Below are 18,378 nucleotides of genomic sequence, written 5' to 3'. Positions count from 1 at the left end.
CTATCATGCTTCTGAGTCGTGTGTTTCCTGCACCCTAATAGGGCTGCACATATAGATTCCAAGACATTTACTGTAAAGCTATTTAGGCAACTCCTCAGTAAACATTTCATGTAAACGTGTCCCTTGTGAAGTGTCTCCTAGCCCTGTTTTCCTATTATTCTAGGATTACTGAGCCTGTAGTTAAGAGGAACAAAGTTGTATTTGTACCTCAGTAGCCCTAGCCTCAGAGAACAGAGCAGCTTCAATGGTGAACTTCTGGGTTTGGAATGTTCTGTGGCCTTGGCTGGGTAGGTAAGCTGTCTTCCAGCCTCCTGGTAGCAGTGGCTGTTTCTGCAGCTGTGGACTTGACAGTCACAAACCTTACAATGTCAGGTAGGTTATGTTAGCATATGCCTGCCTATAAGCATGTAAATAGTTCTATTAAAGTGAGGCATGTCCCAGAATGCAAGGGCTTTAAGACTTGGTCACACAATATGATCCAGTAACATGATGACTCCTTTGCCTATGCAAAGAGACAGTAGTGACACCCACATAGTTTTGCTTCATATTTCACGACAATAGGTCTTACAGTTTCAAGACTGATACCTTATCAGGAAACATTTTTTCATGTTTGTCTGCAAAGAGAAAATACAGTGGAATCTGTGAAATGCCTAAAACAAGCAACCAGCTTCTTTAAAAACTTTTTAAAACTTTAAATTATATAGGTTTACAAATTGTCAATGTAAAAGAATAATTGGTTGATTGCTTTCTTGACTTTTAGAAATTTTGTAATAGCTTCCTCCTCGGTGCTGGAGAGTTCGTTTCTTTTGGGAGTTAGAATGCATCGTTTCATAAGTGTAAATCATTTACTCTGTTTTTTAACTGAATGGCTCAAAACCTCCAATGCACTATGACTTGTACTTTGTAGTCCCTACGCTTGTTTAGCCAGGTTGGTTTGTTTAAAGGAAATAAGTAGAGGAGTATTGCAGGCTGATAGTTCCCTTGTGAGTTGTCCCAATGTGTTATCCATCTGAACTGTCAGACCACCCCAGAGCAAAATACCCCAGCTGTTCATTAGCTCAGAACAGATATCCAAAGCTAGCCGTAGGGACTAGGGACAGAAATTACACGTACACCAGTGTAAGTGATTGGAAACCAATTCAAATCTGTAATACAACAGAAGTTCAGAGCACATAAACTTCTTTCAAAATGGCCAAAACCAGTTTAAGATAAATCGGGATGGATGTAGTATCAGACTTAACTGATTTAGGTTAAATTGGATTATTGAACTTCTGTCCCAGATCCCCTCCAGATTCAAGCTGTCTGCTCCAGCAGACCAGGGAGGTGGGCTCTAGAGCCCACCCCAGCTTCTGGCCTGGGCTATTGCAGGCATGTGGCTGCATTTTTGGAATCAAAAGTCTGTTCACTTGCTTTTTGGTTCAAGCTATGCAGTTTAGACTAACCTGCAAAGATTGAATTGATTCAGCCTTGGGCTTTTTGACTGCCTGCACTTAGCCAGGAAGTAAAAGCCTCAGAATATTGCAGTATCCTTATTTTCCCTTCAGAAATCACTGTGTATTGAATTATGACATTAACCTGCATTGGTGTGAAACTGGGTTTTATTAGGATTTGTACAGGGTATTTAAATGAGTCTTCCATATGATATTTACTGTTCATACTAGACATAGGTTCAAGTTGTAGTTCAAATAGATAGGTTTGGATCCACATGGTAAGTACTCCAAGACTTATGTTGAAGAAGAGGCAGTAGTTCTGATGCTGGGGTTTTGGCTTGCCAAAATGTTGTTCAAAATGCAGGTGCAGACCTTGGTTTGGTTATACTCCCTCTCTTCCCCCCCTGAATGCAGACTTATGTCTAATCAGTAAACAGAGTTACTCTTTGACACTGAAAGGTGAAAGACCTGTAGTTTAATCCTCCAATCCCTGTCTCATATGGTAGTTTTAGAAATACAGATGTAACTGGAGGTTTCAAAGATAAAAGTTCAATGAGCTTACTTTTTTGGACTAGAAATGAAGCCCTCTAGCCTTTCTGTGCTGTTTGGAGGGTGGGGAAAGAACTGTATTCAAGTATCTATGTCTAAGGAAAAGGTAGCTGTAAAGGGGTGAGGGAAATTACTCTGGTATCTGCTAGAAAAACTTGGCACAAAAAACAAATGGAGGAATATTGAATGGCTTGCCTCAGCCTTAGGACAAGGAAACAACTCTATGCATCAGGGGTCATGCTGACCACTTTCAAATTAGGACTTGTATACATAAGAAAGTTGCACCAGTTTGACTCGCAGTGAATTTAAACTAGTTTAATTAAACGTGTTTAAACCCTTTATAGGGACATGGAATTCAGCAGAGTAGTTTGTTTTGGTTTACTGTAAACTAGTTCTTGATTGAATTGGGGCACATCTATATGACAGCCTCAGCAGATACAATTATACTGCCATAGGTATGGGGGTAGGGTCCCCTAATAGAGACATGTTGTATGCTAATAGGGGAAGGTTTTCCATTGGCGTAGATACACCATCTCCCCAGACAACAATAAACTCAACTAACAAAAGCCCAGTCTGTCAGTATGGCTGCATCTGCACCATGGCAAGATAGCTGAATCCCTGTTTGGCAAGATGGCTACATTGGCTAAGGCAGTGATTCTCAACCATGGTGCCACAGCACCATGGGGTGCCATGAGGTCTTTTTAAGGGTGTTGCAAGGAGCCATGTAATATTAGCACCATTAGATGTGAAAATACCTGTACAGGTTTCACAAGATAAACCCAGAGATTTCATATTCATTGTGCCCAAAACATTCTTACCTCTTGTGGTCTTCCAGGGTTCCTTGCTGCACAAGAATTGCTCTTTTATTTTTTTGTAGTCAAAAAACAAGTGAAAGCTTAGACCCAGCATTTTCTGTATGGAGCTTTGCGTCCATTGAGGGGTGCCTTGAAGCTAAAAAGGTTGATAACAATAGTGCTAAGGAATGTGACTTTTTTCACACTTTGCTGTGCAAGCAGAACTTTGTAGTGTAAACTAAGCCTTCAAAAATAAGATCATTTAAATGCTACTCTTTGCTTGGAGGCTGGTGTGGTGTGGGTGCTAAGGTGCATGGTTGATAGCCTAAGAGGTCACAAGTTTAAGGCCATAGCAGAAGTGCTCATGGCTTGGCCCTGCTAGATTCCACTGAATCTGTGAATTATGCTAAATACCTTGTCACAAGGATATAAAAAAGAAAGGAATTCTTTTCTTGAATAGCCTTTTATGCTGTTATTTTTCTGTGTTGCTTTAAAAATTACATCCTTCCATTAAACCATGCCTTAACTAAAGACCTTCCCTTCTGTTATTCATGTTTTTGAAGTTCATATTTTATGTCATTCTCAGTCTTGCATTTTAGCAAACAGCATATTGCACAGTGTCCAGGAAGACCAACTACATTTACATCTCATATGGTGCTGCCTAGTATCTGTCTAGAAAGAGAGCCAGGTTTTTCTTGTGCTACATTTCTGAATGGTATCTTGAAGTTCTCTGTTGTTTTTCTGCTTCTCTTATTCTTTATATTGCCATAGGAGTAACAGTCATAGATCAGAACATTCATGGGTTGGACACACTGCAGATAAAACAAAATGTATCTTCTCTTCATAGAGGAGGGCTGGAGGTGTTAGATGGATACAGACAGACTGATGCTGGAGCCCAAGGAAACAGTGAGACAATATTGGTCAGTGTGATAGGTAATGGTTAGGGCTGTGCAAAATGGCAGCATTCTATTTCGACAAGCGTTTCAACGTTTCAACATTTCAATGGAACAGTGTTCTATTTTGAATTTTGTTTCAAGTCGAAACAGCTGGCCCGTTCTGTTCCATCGAAACAGTTTCGCCATTTCGACCCTGTTTTGATGTTTTGCCCATAGGATATAATGGAGAAGGTCAAAACAGCCTATAACTTTGTCATTTCTGGCCTGATTTGGATGAATCGTGCAGGAATGGTAGCTGCATCTGAGGGCATGAAGCCTGCCAAGTTTCAAGGAGATAAATGCAGTGAGTTTGGAGAAACTGCACCCCAAATTCTTGAAAGCAAAACTTGCGTCACGTGTATGTGTTAAGCTACAGCAGGCTCAAAACTACAGGCATGCTAGCCCCTGCAGAGGCCACAAAGCCTGCCAAGTTTCAAGGGGATAGGTGCAGGCAATTGATGCATGTCAGGGTATTGTTGGCCCTGCTGGCTACAGCATCGCATTGCCGGGTCATGTTCATACTGTGGTCAATTATTACCCCCAGGTCTGTAGTGGCAAGTGATGGGGGATCTTCAGTCCTGCTGCCTGATGGCAGCAGTTGCACAGGCACCCATGTCACAAGTTTTGCCTGTCAGCAGCTAGGGGTGCAGGGCCCCAGCACCCCTCTGCACCTATCTCCTTGACAGCTGGCAGGCTTTGTGGCCACAGCAGGGCCTAGCAGCCAGGCCTGTTTTGGTTCCCCGCCCCGGGTGCCCCAAGACAGACACGGTTGCACAAACACCCGTGACACGAGTTTTGCCTGTCAGCAGCTACCATCTCCTCAACAGCTGGCAGGCTTCATGGCCACAGCAGGGGTCACAGCAGGGGCTAGCAGGCCTGCAGCTTTCACCTTGCTGCGCCTTAACACACACAGTGTCACCCATGTCCTGAGTTTTGCTTGTCTGCAGCTTGAGGTGCAGTTTCTCCCAAACCCCTGCACCTATCTCTTTGAAACTTGGTAGGCTTTGTGGCCTCCACAGGGGCTAGCATGCCTGCAGTTTTGACCCTGCTGTGGCTTAACACATACATGTGACACAAGTTTTGCTTTCAAGACTTTGGGGTGCAGTTTCTCTGAACACCCTGCACCTGTCTCCTTGAAACTTGGCAGGCTTCACGCCCTTAGAAGAGGCTACCATTTCTACATGTTTCATTCAAATCAGACCAGAAATGACAAAGTTATAGGCTGTTTCAACCTTCCCCTTTGTAGCCTATGGGTGAAATGTTGAAACCTTTTGACTTGCCTTGTTTTGTTTTGAGGCTGTTTTGACCATATCTGTTCTGTTTTGATTTTGATGTTTTGACCTCGAAATGAGTCGAAACAGCATCGAAACAAAACTGGTGGGGAAATTTTGCACAGCCCTAGTAATGACCTCAGCTTCATGGTCATCATCACGATTCTATGAGCAACACGGCAAAGGGTTCTTAGGAAAGAATCTTCTTGGGACTCTTTGAGGTCACACAGAATTTACCAATGTCCCTTTTTCTTTTCTAATTTCTGTGCTCACAATGGGTGACAAAGATGGGTTCCTATGAGTGTCTCAGAATATAAATATATCAAATTGTCTAAAAGATAGTTTTTAAATGAGTGGTTTTAGAGAATGACAGAAGGCAAGGCAGGGCAGCACCTTGGAGACTAACTGGTTCAGAGAGGTATAAACCTTCATAGGCAACAGCCTACTTCTGACATGACTAATCATCAGGTACAAAGAAAGGTGATGCTTTGTTTGGGTAACACCTACTGACTGTAGTTTGCATAGTAGTGTGGAAGGTATACACATGCATCTTATATGAGATTAGAATAAAAGATATGTAACCTCAGGTATGTCCACATTGCAGCGAGGTGCTGAGCTGCCCAAGTTACACTAAACAGGTACCAGAAAGAATTTAGCCATGGTAGCCTGGCTCTCAGCCCAGGCTTATTAAACTTTCTCAGAAAGACTGTATAAGCCTCCCAGAGCTTATGATCTCAAGTACAGGACAAGAAATAGCAGGTATATACAAACAGATGAGAGAGCCTAAGGAAACGGTGCAACAGTGTTGGTCAATAAGGTAAGCAGTGATTTTGGTACATTAGCTGCCTAATCATTGTCTCAGTTTCATCAGGGTTAATTAGCTTGGAGCTAGCTTAAATACTTCTGCATTCCACAGCTTTGTGCAGCAGGGAGAAACCTAAATTCACAGATTGGTTGGAAAATCTTGGTTGTTAACTATCAGAAGTGGTGCCTTTCTAAGACAATCTCCTTTGTTCATTCTAAATGTTGACACAAAAAAAATCCATTTGAAAGTATCATCTTTCCATGTGTTCATTTTTAATGTCCTTCAGTTTTTGTTTGACTGCTGTGTTTTGTCCAGTTTCTTATCTGATACCTTCTGGTTACATTTCTAATATGAGGCCAAAGTCTCAAGTCTACTAAGTAAACCCTGACATCTACTTGTTGCTAGGGCCCACCAAAGTGAGGCTGTTGGACAAAAACTGACATCTAGGACAGAATTCTTTCTCACGCAGTAGACAAACCAAGTGCAGCTTGTGATCAGCTGAGTTACCCAACTAAACCATAGGTGTGATTCTGTTATCCCTGTTGGTGCATAAGTGCTCCCATTGTAGGGATATAGGGAGACATGAGTGTCTCTGGAAAATGATCCTGTTGTTATAATGGGAATGCTTATGCATCCAGCTGGGTATTAGAATTGTACCTACATTTAAATCGGGTAACTCTACTACTCAAATTCTACTATATCTTTTGTGTTTTGGTGTTGTAAAACAAAGGAGGTGTTCTGAAACAGAGGAGTCAGTGGAGTTTGGTCTTACAGATGAGGGATTATTCCTTGAGATTTCTCTGGGTCCTTGCTTATTTTGTGGAGAAAATTCTTTCTAGGGAAAAAAATATCAGTTTAAATGTAACAGAGTTGTTCAAGGAAAACAGTTCAGTTTAAGGAGCTCTGAAGAGAAAAGAGGAAAACCAGACAAAGCAGAAGCTAGTGGAATTTGCTGATGTGAAACTAAGGAGTGTTCAAGAGTTATAAACAAGTAGCTGGAGTTTGGTGTTTTGAAACAAAGATGTTATAAAACCAGGAAGGGTTGTGAGACCAGAGGCTGGTGGGGATTGGTGTTGTGAAACAAAGAAGGTGGATGAGATGGTGTGTCAGGAAAAACTTTTTCTTGTGGCTCTGGCTTGAAATTTGGAATAGCCTGACATCCTGGAGAATCTTTAAATCATTTACAGGTGTTTCTAAGTACCCCCAAGTTTTTCATGATATCCCATGTTGGTTGGTCGACCCTTTGATTACCAGTGTATGCTGGAGCTCTTGTTGCCTTATCTTCAATGCTTTTGTTACTCATGCCAGATAGGTGAAGCAAGAACAGGCATGCTTGAACATAGTACACTCACACCTCTGTTTTGTTGTGTAGACATATCTATATTCTAGGGATAATTTTTTTAAGAGCCAGACTTTCAAATAATTAGGTTCACTAGATTTTCACTAGGAACGCAGCTGCATGTGAATATGGCTTCACAGAGGGCGGAGACTGATTCAGGCCAAAAAGTACCTTGTGTCACTTATTCCCAATGAGTGAGAATGAAAGCAAGGGTAATGCTTTACTTCATTTACTGTGCAAAGGCTACATTTACTTTTAATCCCAATACAGACCTACAGTTGATGAAAGTGGGGGATCTACTGTGGAGTAAAGTAATATATGCTCTCTAATTTTGTAGATCTGGAGAATCGAATCTAACGGAAAAACTAATTTGGACTTTTTAGCATATGTTTAAGAGCTGATTGAGACAGTGCCTTAAAAAGGCCTCTGTGTATGATAAACATATACATATTTGGTCATAGGGGTTGCATCCAGATGAGTGCGGATATTTGTTTCCCTGGGGTCCAATAGCAGTGGCACACCTTGTGGCACATCTTGTGGGTCCCTCAACTTACCAACATGGGCGTGTGGCAGGTTACCCTGGGTGGGGTAGGGGAGGCTGGGGCCAGCATCTGTGCTGGCCCCAGTAGCCTTACCTGAGGTCCTGGAGGCCTCCTGGGGCTGGAGCTGAGGCAGGAAGCCTGGCTGGCAGCTGGAGCATAGCTCTGGCTGGCCAGGTTCTGGTTTTGTGTGGTGTGCACTGCCTCCTTGAGCACTGACCCACTTTTTTTTTTGGCATGGGCTTTTTTAACTGGGGTCAAAAACCTGCCCTGCACTTCAAGGTAACAGCATTGGGAACGCCTCCATGTACAGTGTGTGGCATCACAAATGGGTCTGCAGCACAACATCTGTGCTCACCTGGACTCAGCCAGGCTGTCCAAAAACACATTCTGATTGGTTTGATGATGTCAAAGAGGGCAGAACTGGGAGCAAAAGTGAGGGGGAGGAGGAGACAGAAAACCTGATATCAAAACATCAGATGCCGATATTCTCTGTGCCTGGTGTTTGGAGCCTTTGTACCTAACTAGATATTTATTATCTGTATTAGATTCTATGGCTGTATCAGAAAGAGAAATTGGATTTTTAGCATCATCCTGTTTGTTGTTAAGCTTTACCTTTTCTCAATAAATATTTTACAATTATTGGCAGCCATCGTGTTTGTGGTGGGCTTATTCAAAATGAACATGCTCGTGGGGGAAAAGTCTGACAGGTCTTCTTGGCTGAACTAACAGCCAGTGGAGAAACTAAGGGAACTTCAAAAGGGAGCATATCCCCCTTCCTCACTCCCCTCTTGGTTCACTGGAACAGTCTCCCCACACCCAGTTTTATGGAATTCATCATATCCCTACAATATAAAGGGCTGTTGGATTAGATGAACTCCTGAGGTCCCTTCCAACCCTAATTTTCTATGATTTTATGATTTTTTTTCTAGGCTATTAATCCCAGTACTATGTGTGTATGCCTCGCCTAACTGTTGGTGTAGCTACTAGTCACAGGAGAGAAGGGTGTTGCTGCTGCTGCTACTGCTGCTGCTAAATCTCTTGATATTTTTCCTGGGGCACAATAGCTAGACAAAGCTCCCTTTTGTTTTTATTTAAAAAAAAATATAAGAAAATTTCTGCTTTGTCTGGCTGGCCTCTTTTCTCTTCCGAGCCCCCTAAACTGAATCATTTTCCTTGAATAACTTTGTTACATTTTAATTGTTGTCCCCCACTTCCTGAAAGAGTTGTCTCCAAAATAAGCAGAGACCCAGAGAAACCTCAAGGAATCCCTCATCTGTAACAGTTTTACAGATTCAATTCAGTCTTTCTTCAGCCCTTCTAAATTATATGTGCATTAGGAAATCAGTACCTGCAACTACCCACAGCAATGAAATTACTATGGAACTAAGCCACAAACCTCAGCTGCTTCCTGTTACTTGGGGGCAGCTTTTCAGGCATAGAGACACCCATGTGGAGCTAGTTGGAAACCCCCATGAGATATTGCAATTGTTTCTGTTTTCCATTATACACTGAAGCAATTTCCTTTTAAGTTTTTTATTGCAAATTATTTTTAGAACAAGAGTTCAAGATTCAAAATGTTACTCTTTCTGTGTCTTTTACTTTTTTGGCTGAGAGATGTTTGTGGGGTGGGAGTGATATTTTTTTCAAATCTTTTCTATGTTTTGACTGCTTAAATCAACTTTCCAAAATCTTAAGAGTGATAAAGTTAGAGTTTCATTCTTCCTCTTGCCTCACACTAAACTTTCCAAAGCTGGAAGAGTACTGAAATGATATAGAATAAGATAAGATAGCAAATATCTGTTAAGCCCATGAACAATTTCTGCCAGAGCTGCAGTTCTAGTACAGCCTCCCATCTTCTCAACTACATGCATGTATATCAGTCGTCATTGCCTGAGAGAGATCTGCAGTAGCAAACTACTGGATGCAATGATCTCACAAGGCTCACTTTTAGAAGAAAACACTTTCATCACAGAGTCACTTTTTAGTCAGTTTTAAATTGTTGTGATGAAGGATTTTACTATGTTACTTTCAATCCAGATTTTTCAAAATCTTTTGAATTCAGCCACTGCATTTGCCAGCAATATTTTGCACGTTACAGTATTTCTATGCCGGTGAGATCATGTGAACAAGGATGAAATATGTATAGATGGTTAAAGTTTATGAAAAACCTGAGATTTGTGCAGAAAATGCATGTATATCACATACATATCCAGTCATTGGGTTCATGCATCATTGCGTGCGAATGACAATCCAAATAGCTGCCTGCTCACTTACACACGCACAGTTATTACCAATGCATAAATATTTTTTGTTAATCACATATGCAATTGTGAATATTTTGGTACTTTCAAATCTCATAGGGCAGAATGATAGACTGAGAGCAGAGATATCTATCATATTGTTGGAGAAGAGGTGGCCAGTGCTGTCAAGGATCTAGTGATAATAATAAAACTACTTAGAGTGGGGATGACTAAAAGGGCTTGCGAACACCATTGAGGAAATTCTGCTGGCTGAAGATTGTACTTGAACATCCATATCTGAGCAAATACTGCTGCCCAGAACTGCTTTCTAAGCACAGGGGTTTTACTATCTATGTGAGCCAAACTGCTCTGTTAAAATCTGTGCTGTTCAGTGGCTGGTCAGGTACTAGTGGATTATTACTGGTGCTGTCATTGCATAGTTCTTTTTCTGCATTTCTAGTGGAGTAACACTGCCAACTAGTGGCTGCTCTGTTCTGCTTGAATGTGATGAACAAACCCAATAATGATTTTGGGAGAAACATCCAGGGCTTGCTCTTGCCTTGCCTGGGCAGAAGTGCAGTGGGTTATCTACATGTCCAACTGGGTACTGACTTTCGGTGTTTAAGAAGCCACTTACTTTTTGGAAACGGAGACCACTGCTTTCTCTGTAAGCGCATCAGATTGAGCTATTATTGATTTCCTGTCATGGGCCTGTTTCACAAAGCAACGTGGACAAGTGCAACCTTGGGTAATTACTACTCCCTTACTTACCTTTGGCTTCCCCCCCACCCCCCTTGTTTCCTGCCCCCACTTTCCTTTTCTACCTGTTGTTTTCCTAATTTCCACCTGTTTACGTTCTCACTGGCATCTTATCACACTTTTAGCTTCTTTCATTCCTTGCAGTCTCAGAACAGCAAAGACTCCCTACACCTGAAGAAGGGCGATTGTGCCTGAAAGCTTGCAAAGAACTTTTTTCCAAGTACTCAGTTGGTCTAATAAAAGATATCACATCTACTCAAAGAAGCTTGCCTGCCTATGTCCTTAGACCAACATGACTACAACCAAAAACCCCAGTAACTGTGTTCTGTGGCTCTCTATCTCTATCTATTGTAATGGCCTTGCTGCTCTTTCTCTCTCAGTCTGACTACTTGCTTTAGATCAAGGAAACCATTATCTTCTCTCTCCTACTGCTTTGTTGGAGGGAGAAGAAAATGGCTTCTGTTAATAGCCCCAGAAGAGAAGGATAACATTTTTATTATTAATATTGTAAGCCCCATTCTAAGCTATAACCGTGTTGTGCCCTAATGTACTAGGAGTGACAGTAGTGTGGCAAGAAAGAAAGTAGCATTGCTGTGTGTAATTCTTGGTCATTTGGTAAAAGTAACTATGATTTGCCTTGCCATATCCCTAGCTCATCAACCAATTGCAGATTCTTTGATATATTACAGCAAAGATGATTTCAAAGGGGAACTTGAAGATGGATGGGATGGTGGCCTTAGGTCTTTGGGGACTGAACTAGGTGACCTTGTGAGGTCCCTTCCAATCCTACTTTTCGCTTTCCCTACCTATTTGGGAAACTTTCAGGGAAGGGAAAAATGGGAAGTAGAAGGCAAAAAAGAAAGTCAAAGTATTTTTTTTTATTTGATTGAAATCTACATAAAACTATTTCAATGGAAAAACTGGAAATTTTCAGGAAAAAATCTCAAAGAAACACATTGTTTTATTTTTTTTTAAGTCTATGGAAAATAATTCTTGGGTTTTTTTTCTGCCAGCATTAATGTTCTCTCTTTTCTACTGTTGTTTATATATTGTGGCTTAAGTTCTTTTTTCTATTGGATTGTGGAGTGTGGAAGAGGAGATGGGAAGAAATCAGTTAATTGTAAGCAAGAATGGAAAAGGCAAAGGAAGAAGTAAGGGACCTTGCAGAGGGAAGGGAAAGAAGGTGAAGAAAAAAGCTAGAGAAGTTCATAGAGAGCTGAGTAAGGTTGGTAGTGGGCATATGTTATGAGGACAGTAGCAGCTCAGGGAAAATAGCTAATCAGCTTGCTAAAAGCCATTCTGACATCACCCTAACTCAAGGGTTGGGGAATCATCCTGGTTCCTGGAACTTCTTATCTTCCTGCAAGTTCTCACTTCTGCCTCCTCTAAGCCTATAAAGCTGGAGGGGGGAGTAAAAAACATTCATTGAAATTCTGCAGCTGTTGGGCAAAGAGCAGAAAGAACGCAAATAAATCTTTAAGTCCTAAGAATAGTTGAGCAGTCCCAACAGGTGGACTGCATTCACATAATGTCCATAAATCAGTCAGGAAACTTTGGCCACCCAGGAACTTTGAGTAAATCAAAGGATTTCAACCCCAATACTTTATTATTCAGGTGGGCTTCTTCTCCAAAGCCTTTATAGAAAGAGCTAAAGCTGGCAACTCAAAGTTACAGTGAAACTCATGTTTTGTTTTTTTACTTCTGACGAGAGGCCCAGGAACATCAAACCCATTCCATAAAGCTGAGTCCTAAAACTTCAGAGGGTATTTTGCCAAGTGAAACACACAAATCTATACTGAAATCCACACCCAAACAGGCTTTACCCAAATCAGCACTGTCACTCCACCTAGCAACCACAAGATGGCATTTTTATTGATAGAGCCAGGAGCACTGAACAGACCTAGAGACACATTGTCAACTGCTTTGTCAGGCAACTTTGTCTTGAAATAATTTGGTGTTCCCAGTCCCTGTGGTTCAGTATTTATATGATGATGTCAGTTTTTACCTGTTGTAAAAGTTGTAAATTTCTAGCTGCCCTGCGTTGAAGAGAAAAGCTTGAAAATGGGATTCAAGTATACCCCAAACTCCCACATTTTTCTTTAGAAATCTCATTATATTTAAGCAAATCTCATGCCTTTCTGAGGCCTGAGTGCTGATTTTTGAAATCATGTTTAGAGTTGAGAATGCAATTAATACTAAATTCTTCATACATCCTCCTACATATATGTGCACAGTTTCTCAGCATAAACTGATTACAGTATTCTCCAGCAGACTGGACAGGAAGGAAGGGATGAGGAAGGGATGGGGAGAGAGTATGCTGCTGCTCTATCATTGAATACTTGAATATAGGTAGGGACTTTTGGTGAAAGCTGTATCCTGTGGCAACTTGCCAGCTCTTGTCTCCAGGCCCTCAAATTCCTCCTATACTGTATAGGATTCCAGCTGCCCTGAATCTAGAAGTTTTCAATTATGCTGGAAGGAGAAGGCTTGGTGTCTGCATTTCTTAGTAAATCCAGTTAAGTGTTAACTAAAATCCTTATCTGCACTTCCTATCTCTAGCAGATTTAGCTGTCCACAGAGGACAAGCAGTAAAACAGACCAATGCTGTAGTGCCATCATGTCCTACAAGCTCCACTCAGTTGGCTTCTTTCACAACCCAAAAGAAGAGGACAATAATGCTCTGCTAATTCTGTAAGGTTATGTTGCAGTCATATGATCTCTGGTAACAGAGTAGATCTGACCTAACCTGTTGTTTTCATTGTGATACCATGTGTTGAGGAAGAGAAAAATGAATGAGAGCACTAAGTCACAAGCCCATTTAGCTTACACTGGGAATATCCAGAGGAGATCGCACAGTGATTCTTTGTTGTCTAACATCTGTGAGTGGGGAGGCAGATAAGACATGTCCTACTGAGTTTCAGGGAGGGGAGGCTGGGAGAATGCTGTCCTTGAAATGGATGTGTTCTTGTGTCTCTCTCAGTCAAGGTCATAAAGCAGAAAGCAATTCAAACTTGGAGTGTTTTAATCCTCTTCTACATGATGTATGTGAGGTCATTTTAACCAATGGTCTGAATATCTTGCACTATGGCATACAATGCATCTTGTTTGCTGCCAAAGAAGGGGGCACCTGGGTCATGATAAAAGTGGGAGGAAAAGAGAGAAGAAGCTGCTGGGGATGGAAAGCAGAGCTGTGGAAGAGGAAGGGGGCCCTCCCAACTGAAATGTCCTCCTCCTCTCTTACAGATGCTCAGAGTAATGCAACAGGGTGGTAGGATGCTGGCAATTGTGGGTTCATATCTATAGCTGGCACTGCACACCCTGGAAAATTACAGCATTGCATTGGTACACAAGTAGTCATTTGGCTGGTGATACCAGAGCCAGAATAAAATACGTCTCCCCCTCAGACAATCTCATTAGTTCTGCTGCTAAAAGGAGCAAAATGTGGTATGAAATTATTTAAGTGCCTAGGACTGTGTGGCACAACCAAGGGGAGGAGGACCAGATGTGCTCAGGAAGCTATGGAACAAAGCCATGGAACAATGGGAGATGTACAAGAGCCATGTGCCCCTTCTCAGGGGACACCTGGCCTCCCAAAAGTTTCTAATGTTAATAGCCCTATGTAAAAAATAGAGATGCCAATAAATTAGAGGTTAGACCTGTGTTATTTACCATTAACTTGTCTGAGTATTCAGCAGTCCCTCATGCCTAAGTATTTTCATCTGAATAACTCAGATAACTTGGCTTGTGTTTGTCCTGGTCCTGGTTACCATCTTTTGCATAGCCCTGTTTTAGATAAGACAGATGAGATATACCCTTAGCTATCGTTGTGTGTGTGCCTGTCATCTTTATAAGAGCAGTCCCATACACAGCCTTCAAGACCTCTCTAGTGGTTATTGAGGGAAAGAGGAATTCCGTCAAAGGTTTAGGTAGCTTTTGTGATGTGATGGGTGAGGGGGGCCCTCAGGCAGGAGCGAGAAAGTGGCATGACTGCAGAATCTCCTTATGAAAGACTGAGACTTAGCCATCTCAAGTACCTGTACCTTTGTGTTTCAGCAGCATTATGGAAAGTCCATGGGAAAAGGGAGATAGTTCCAAACTACAGCACTTGGTAAGGAGGAATCAGATAGGAACAGAACCAAATAGGAATGGTGTCTGACTGCCATGTGAGTATGCAGTGCATACGGGAGTGAAACCTTCTCTTCCCCTTTCTTTTCTCTGTGGTGCATTTGAGCAACATGATGAGATTAGGTCATTATACAGGGTCTGTCCTAAGCTCTAGAGTATCCATTCATGTTGCATTCCTCAGCCTTTTGGGGTCCATTTTAAAGCACAGTTGCAGTGCTGTCAGAGGAAGAAAGAATCCATACCCAGGGTCAGAGAGGCCATCCCCCTTTGCATACCTTGGATTTGGGATGGAAGAGGTTGAAAGCAGAATCCCAGAGGGTCACTCAGCAGTTGTAGCAGGCCAAGTTCCCTGCTCCCTTTGCAGGCCCATACCAAAGGAGAATCTACCTTGCTTAAAAATGTGTCTGATTTTTTTTTCTTTCTGCACATGTGTACTTCTAATGCATATATTTCTCTGACTGAAAGGAATGCTTTATGCTATTAAAGACCTTTACTCCAATATATTCAGTCCCTTAAAATGTTAATAGGCTTATTCATTTTTTTACTATAGGAAAGATTAAGAAAATTAACTCCAATCAACCTAAAGAAAAGGAGACATATCCATCTGAAAATACACAAAAGGGGACTGAAATCCATTATTACATACCTCATTGAAAACTGAACAATACATTTCCATCTTAGCAGGACAAACTTAATATTGGTAGGATAAATGGCTTGCTCACTATAGCAGTAGTTGAGGAGGTTGTAGAATTTAATTCATTGAAATAGTATGGATTGGAGCTGGGCCTCTTAGGTTTGGTTTGAGAACTATGAAATCTGCCCTACTGTGATGCAGAGGCTATGAGAACCACTAGATGTCCCTTCTGGCTCAAACGATAGAAGCATTGCTTATCAGATTTCTTTTTCTTTAGTAGTTGATGTGTTAGGAATATATAATATAATCCTCAGACAGTGGTTTCAGTATATTGAGCAGCATAAGGAAACAAATGTAGAGACTGGCCATTAGATACAGAGAGAACTGGTGGCAAAAATATCTTTAGCAAAAATATCTTGCATACTGTGCTCTGTGTTTACAGTGTAGGGAAATTCCATGGGTAGTAGTTAACAAATTACTCCTTCCCCTTTTCATCTACTTTGATAGAGAAGAAAACCCCCTTGTTATAGAAATGTATTTTACTCTATGAAGATGTGATTGGCTGATCAGACCAGATGTTTTCCAATGAAAAAAACTGTAGGAGAACACCAGTTCACTGAGCTCAAAATGTTTTGTTCAGAGCAAATAAATTTGAGGAACTTTCACCAAATCCAAGGCACATTTTGGCTAGTACCCTGTCTGGGTTACTGGAGGGGTTCCCTAGAGCCAAGGATCCTGGGAAATGAGGGTCCAGGGCCTCACAGCAGCCTATCTGGTGGGTCTGCCCTGGAGCCTGGGAGACTCAGGACCCCTGCCCCTAAAGCAAAAGGCTGGCAGGTCTACCTCAAACTCAGGGACTCTGAAAGCCCCCTGCCTAAATGAGACTGACATTCTTGTCTGTTGCTATTAGCAGTGAAACCAACAGGAGCATCGATTTCACTGAGCAGCCTCTAGAGAACTTTCAGTTTGCAGGAAACTGAGACATTTTTGTTATAAAAAAGATGTCCTGTGGGACAGGAACCATGTTTCCTGGTAAGCTCTTGTGCCCATATTTCTCACAGTAATCAAAACTCATACACTTCTGCTGTACTTCTGCAATCAGTTTGGTGGCTGGAGCTATTATCTCCAGCCAAAAATTGAACAAGCTGTGTCTGATAAAACTGGAGCAAGTAAAACCAGTAATTTAAAAATTGTTAACTTGGCTTCAATTTTCTTCTGCTGGAATTAGGTTTGTGTTTGGTTTGGTTTGGTTGTAGTCCTCCTAGCTATCATCCTAAGCCAGGCCAGTGCAGAAGATATGTCCTATCATCCTTTGCTCATGCCTATCTGAACTCTTGCCAGGCACAATACTGCTAGCCCACACTGTGCTGCTATATATGCATAGCCACATCCACCAAGTCACTCGAGGTACATGGGTCAGTATATAAATAATAATGTATGCTTGAACTCATGTACTCTGTTTCTTAGGATGTGCCTATTGTGGTAAGTTAAGGTAACTTTTGCAAATTCAGAGTTGTCTGCTTGCCTGAATGGCAAAGATGAGATTTTTCTCTGTTCTGGTCATTTTTTTCAAGTTGCAGGAGCCAACAGCTAAGGGAGTGGCAGTCTCTGATGCAGTTCTGCAAGCTACATTCCAATCTAAGGATGATTTACTAAATAAAATCTACAGAAAACAATAGGGTTACAAAGATATTCTTGGATTTATATTTAGACTTGAATAATTTTAATTACCAGTGATGACATAAGACAGAAGACCCAGCTTGAGTCTCAGATTTCAGGCTGACTGCTTTTTAGAAAAAAAAATGCATTACTTTTAAACTGAAGGCATTTAATTAATGCTCTTGTAAAATGCAAAATATGAAATGCTCTCCAAACCATTGTAAATATTTTTTTTCTGAAAAGCATTTTACTGCTATAAAAAAAATTCACTGCCCTGTTTACTTTCAAGTCAAGATAGGTTGCCCTTGGAGTCACATCCTTGGAGTATTTCCTTCTTAGTTTCCTGGTTTAAAAATGGGTTTTAATGAACATCTTTGCAATAACATTGTATTTTTAAAAAGTGAGATGAATTACAACACAAATCTGGTTATTGTGGCAAGTCAAGAGACTGGCAAAAAGCTTGCTTAGAAGAAGTGATCTCATAAAGGCAGAGTAGAATCATAGTTTTCTTTTTGGGTGGTCTCTTTATACAGATCATTGTCTATAGGGGTTGTCCTTCGCATACATTTTTATTGTTTGTTCATCTTCGTGCATCAGCAGAATTGCCAACTAAGCTGTGGTTATAGAACCTTCTCTTCCAGTAGTAGGTGAGAATGATGTATAGTCATTTGAAACAAAAACAGAACTAGCATTTTACACATCAGACTGGGCTTCCAGTGCTGAGAATGTACAAATGTCCTTTCATGAATTTTCAGCCTAAATGGAGCTAATTTGATAAAGTCAGTAGTGAACAAAAAAAGAACCATGAGTTGTGATTTATTTTTACTTTGCCTTCTCTCCTTCTTTAAGGTTAAAAATGTCCTTGACCAAGCATTTGTTCATGGTAAGAAAGAACCTAACTTACTACTATACTAATTAAAGCATCTGTCACATATGCATCTGTGGTCAATTTCCCAGGCTTTCCAGTGCGAATGGAAGGAAGGAACAGCAGTACTCACTTTAAACTGGATTTTTTTCCAGCACCTTGCAAAAGGATTCATTGTATTATGATTAATCCATGCTTGGTCCACCTCGAATGTTTCCATGGAGACAGGATTTTTTTTCTTGACGGCAACTGTTAGGCTCAGGAAGGTTACACAGCTCTACACAAAACCACTTGAGCTCCGAAAGAACCACTTGTTTGAAATTTAATGTGCATAAACAAAACTCCCAAATTCCTTCCCAGCATTATTGTTGTTAATGCTAATAGGCTACTGTTTTCTTAATGCTATACAATGATGCCTTTTCACTTCTGTC

General features: G+C 41.1%; 1 long non-coding RNA gene across 1 annotated transcript in view; it reads left to right on the top strand.

The window, feature by feature from the left end:
- Positions 1–10,451: 10,451 nt before the first annotated feature.
- The window catches only part of LOC109283590 (uncharacterized), an 82,695-nt gene continuing 74,768 nt past the window's right edge, over positions 10,452–18,378 (top strand). Inside the window, exon 1 of the long non-coding RNA XR_002090814.2 lies at positions 10,452–10,653. This is a non-coding gene — a long non-coding RNA (uncharacterized LOC109283590). The remainder of the gene's footprint in view (positions 10,654–18,378) is intronic.

This window comes from Alligator mississippiensis, chromosome 4 (assembly GCF_030867095.1).
Source record: "Alligator mississippiensis isolate rAllMis1 chromosome 4, rAllMis1, whole genome shotgun sequence".
Taxonomy (NCBI): domain Eukaryota; kingdom Metazoa; phylum Chordata; order Crocodylia; family Alligatoridae; genus Alligator; species Alligator mississippiensis.
The sequence above is the reverse complement of the archived record's forward strand: the minus strand, read 5'-3'. Positions and strand labels throughout refer to the sequence as shown.